This window comes from Camelina sativa, chromosome 15, assembly GCF_030686135.1.
Source record: "Camelina sativa cultivar CO46 ecotype springtype chromosome 15, ASM3068613v1".
NCBI lineage: Eukaryota > Viridiplantae > Streptophyta > Magnoliopsida > Brassicales > Brassicaceae > Camelina > Camelina sativa.
In genome coordinates, this window is record NC_141894.1 from 14436137 (window position 1) to 14440566 (window position 4430).

At 37.1% G+C, this 4430-nt stretch overlaps 1 long non-coding RNA gene across 1 annotated transcript; it reads left to right on the top strand.

Moving 5' to 3' along the window:
- Positions 1–2605: 2605 nt before the first annotated feature.
- LOC147926635 (uncharacterized) lies at positions 2606–4430 on the top strand. The gene is made up of 2 exons (XR_015582372.1): positions 2606–3060; positions 3631–4430. It is a non-coding gene; the product is annotated as an uncharacterized LOC147926635 (long non-coding RNA).

The window sequence follows — 4430 nt, forward strand, 5'->3', positions numbered from 1 at the left end:
TATTAACGGCAATACTCTGCGGCCGAGTAAGTCTTTGTTCCTCGCTAGCATACCCGTTGACACATCACTGGCAGCTACCATTGTGTCCTTGGAAATCTCTGATCCTAGGGGTAATGGCCAATGAAGGGGTTGCTTATCAACGTACACAACATGAGAAAATTAAAAGATTCAAAGAAGGTTTTATGCTACTTCATCATGCTTTGCCTATAATGTTGTTTCATCATGCTTTGCCTATAATGTTGTTCGTCCCTATCATATTTTTCACCATGGAGTTGCATTGTGGAGTTTTTCACGTAATAAGGAGAGCTGTTTTTACTCGTTTGGGTTCTTGTTACATGTCCACGACACTTTTTTCTTTGATTTTCGTTGCTTGTGATTCAAGTAAGTTGGTCACCACTGGAAAGTTTAGCTTCGTCGTAGATAGTTTCTCTCCAAAAGCTCAGTTCGTGTTGGAACAAGAGACTGCGTATACGGTTGATGTTGTTGTGTTGCTATGGAAGTTACTTGACCTCAACTTAGGTATGAACTCCCTATCTCATACTCCAACGAAGATCTTAGTGCAAAAGTTTTGTGTATGGTGCGTTGTTTGTCTAGTAGAAATTTTAATTGTGGGGATGCACGGTGCTGGCAAACTAAATTTGGGAATGTGTCTAGCTATGTCTCTGACCACCACCTCATTTTTCGACGGTTTCAAGTAATTTATGGTCTAGTTCCGTGTGGTCCGTTGGGTTTGTTTACTTTTCGATACAAGCTGCATTGCCATGGAGAAGTTCTCAATTTTGTTACAGAATTACAAGGTCTTCATCAACATGCTCAAATAGTTTTGGCGAGTTCAGCCGCAAGGGAAAAAGCATCAAATGTATTATGGTTTTTAAAGGTGTTTGACCGAGGTCTTTTAGTACGGCGAGCACTTGGTCGTCATTCTCATGCATATCACCAAGCGTTGACATTTTCACCAAGAAAAGTAAAAGAAAGGACAAGGAGGATCTCGTGGTCACACATGTTCAAGGAAGCTTGGAAGGTACATTGGTTTTAACAGGGGCTCTACATGGAGAAATTCTTCGCAAGCTGAATTTGAAACGGAAAAAGAAACTTCACGAAGTTCTTAAGCGGAAATATTATGAATTGGTGGACAAAGGGTAGCTTCAAAATTTTAAGATTCAGGTCGAATCTTTCTAACCCGGCGGGACTGATGCAGCGCATCTTTGCTTTGATCACGCCTCCCATCCCATGAATCTCGTCGTGATCAGGCCTCTTTATTATTTCCCGTTTTGGATTTCAGTCTTATGGGCCTTATATCTACGGTTGGACTTTATATGTTAGATTAGCTTCTTAACTATGCTAGGGTTTTGTTTTGTGATCTTCTTTTTTAAGGAACCGTGAGACTCTTTTGTATGTAACTATTAATTATTGAATAAGCAGTTGTTTTAAAAGAGCTTTGCCTAAAGCCTAGAGAGGAGGATTCTTAACCCTAAGAGCTTATGTTCAAGTCCTGCAAGGAGGACTTGTAAAAACCACGTCGATATCGTTTCCGATTTCGACCCTATCCTTATTGCTTCTTCGTCGACGTTCTATGCAAGATCTGTTTGTGAATCCGAGTTCTCTTGGAGATCTAGCGTTCTTGTCCGTTATTAAGCTTCCGCTCTCCATTACTTTGATTTGTATAAGAATCTCCCAATTCATACAGAGTGTGATGGATTTTGAAGAGATTCTCTGGTTAGGTTTTGCCGATCAAATATCAAAATCCATCAAAATTTGTTAGAAAATTCACCTTTAAGTTACCATATATGGAATTATAGATTTTTAGAATGCATGTAAGTCCCAATAAGAGGAAGGCGAGACACAATATACGTAGAGGACATCTATGACAAAGATGGGGTTCGTAATAAGGATATCGTACAAGTACGGATGGTCGGTCACATGGTATTATGAAATCTGGGTGAGGACAAGACAATTTTTACATCTGTAATTATCATACTGGGCAGATTAATTGTAAATATTCATATAAAACGTTGTATTCTCTAGCTTTTATAAATAATATTTTCAATTTAAGTCCATTGTCGTTATGTACTTTTCTGTATCACAATTTTATTATTTAGCAAGAAAACAAAATATTTGTACAAATGGTACACCTCCGTCATGGCTCGCTCATATGGATCCCAAATAAAACACATGTTTTTCTTGTTTTCTATTTTATTATGATAGTTCTATATATAATAATTTAAAAAGATAAATAAATAATTGATATGTTTTTATTAATTTTTATTTTATTTTATAAATCATAAAATAAAATTATCTATATTATATTTCCATTATGCATAACTTTAATTTATGTATTAATATTAATTACAATAATCATTAAAAATAATAATTATTTATAGAGTATCTCTCATCTTTTCACACACATTGTGACACTTAATGGGATGTATCTTGTTTGTCAAAAAAAAAAAAAATGGGATGTATCTTTTGACAAAAAAAAAAAAAAAAATGGGATGTATCTTTTGACAAAATCGACGCAACATATCCAATTGATTCTCACTCTTTTAAACTAAAAGTCAAAATTTTAATACTTTTAATTGTTTTTAGTGGTGAGAGACTCAGCAGTGTATGCTCTAAAACAATATATCAATGGGAACTACCAAGTAATAATTTTCTTGTAGTTAGAGAAACGCAAACACATTAATTTGTTTTAGACACGCGAACGTAGTAGAAAACAATTATTAGAGAAAACGGGATAATTGGAGAAACGCAAACACATTAACTTGTGTGGACACGCAAACGTCGAGTACATTGGAAATGGGCTCATCTCCTCAGCACAGTGTTTCTTCCTTTTACACTCTCACCCAATAGTCGTTTACCTTAAATTCCTCCCTCCTCCCTTCATTCCCCCCACTCCAATTTCTTATCATTTTTGTTTTCTTTCTGAAAAACAAGAAAAAGGTTAAACGTAAAAAAAAAAAACCCATCTTCAGTTTTTAAAAATCCAAGATAACCGGGAATGAGCGTATCTCTCTAGCTAAGACTCATTGTTCAGATCCAAATCACATTTCTAAACAAGAGGTAAATAATATTTTATACATTTCTCTTCCTTTTATAATAGATTTGTTTCATTGGTGTTTTATGCATCCATATACATACATGAATAGATTCCGAAATAAATGAATAGGGGAAGGTAGAAGAAGAACGGTCATTATAGATTCAAAGTCTACCATTGAATTCTCAACTCTCATCTTCAATGCATCATCTAGTGATACGAAATTAAATAAAATAACTATGAATTCTTGGTTTTATGAGAAGGTAGAAGAAAGAGAGGTCACTAATATATTAGAGTCTACTACCATTGTACTCATCTTTAATGCATTTTGCGTTGGGTAATAAGCAATAGATTTACATAGAGGAATGAAAAACTAAGAATGTAGTATTGGTTTTTCATTAATTAGTCTTCTCCCCTTCTTTTAAGATAATGATAAAAATAACCTTCCAATTTAATATAGCTTAAATTATCACAAAGAAGGACAAGTAATAGATAATAACATTAACTACATATTTATCTGGTAACGAATATCTTATTATATAAAGTTTGATGTCAAAATTACTCATTAATTTTCCTGTTCTAAAAAACCTTTTGAGAGAGAAAATCGGGCGAGTGGTTTCCACGCGCGGCGATTTTTTCTCTCCCAGATTTTTCTTCTTCTGATCACAACCTCTTGCTCCGTCATTGGGGGTTCTCCGTCGATTCCGGCAACGACGAGAGCCCAAGGCTCATGGTGCTTCATCGATTAACCGCTGCATCAATCCGGTGAAAGATTTGTGGTCGAAATCAAGGGAGCAGTGGAAGGGAGAAGCTTCCTCGACACACCAACGGTAAGAGCTCTATCGGCGGTGGTGCGACGAGGAGTAGAAAAGGGAGATTCACGGCAAGGATCGAGAGAGAAGGTGGTTAGATCTGAAACTCGGAGATTCTGGAGGTTTCTCAGGGTTGTTGTTCGATGGGGGAGGTCGTCTACGGCAAGGAGGAGCTAAGCCACCGTCGAAGGGTTCAGATCTACTCCCTACTGCCTATCTCTTCTCACATATGAGCATGTTTCTCTTCGACAATGAAAGCTCAGCTCTTTTCTTCCTCCTCGAAGCTGCTCTACGGTGGCGGGATGGCAACGGATCTTGGATCACCATCTCCGTTTGACTCGCGTCGTCCAGGCTCGTCGGAGGACCTGTTCCGACGAGCATCCGCAAAATTTTGGGCGGCGGCTGCAACTGTGTTCTTCAGTTGCAGAATTAGAGTAAACGAAATCCGGTTTGATTTCGGTTCGTGTTTTAAACCTGGATCAATTTTGATTCACGGTTTTTTATTTGGTTTGATGTAAGCGGTTTAAACCCTTTGGGGATTGTAATGGGCTAAATCCGGAAATAGCCCATTGGGCATTTATTTA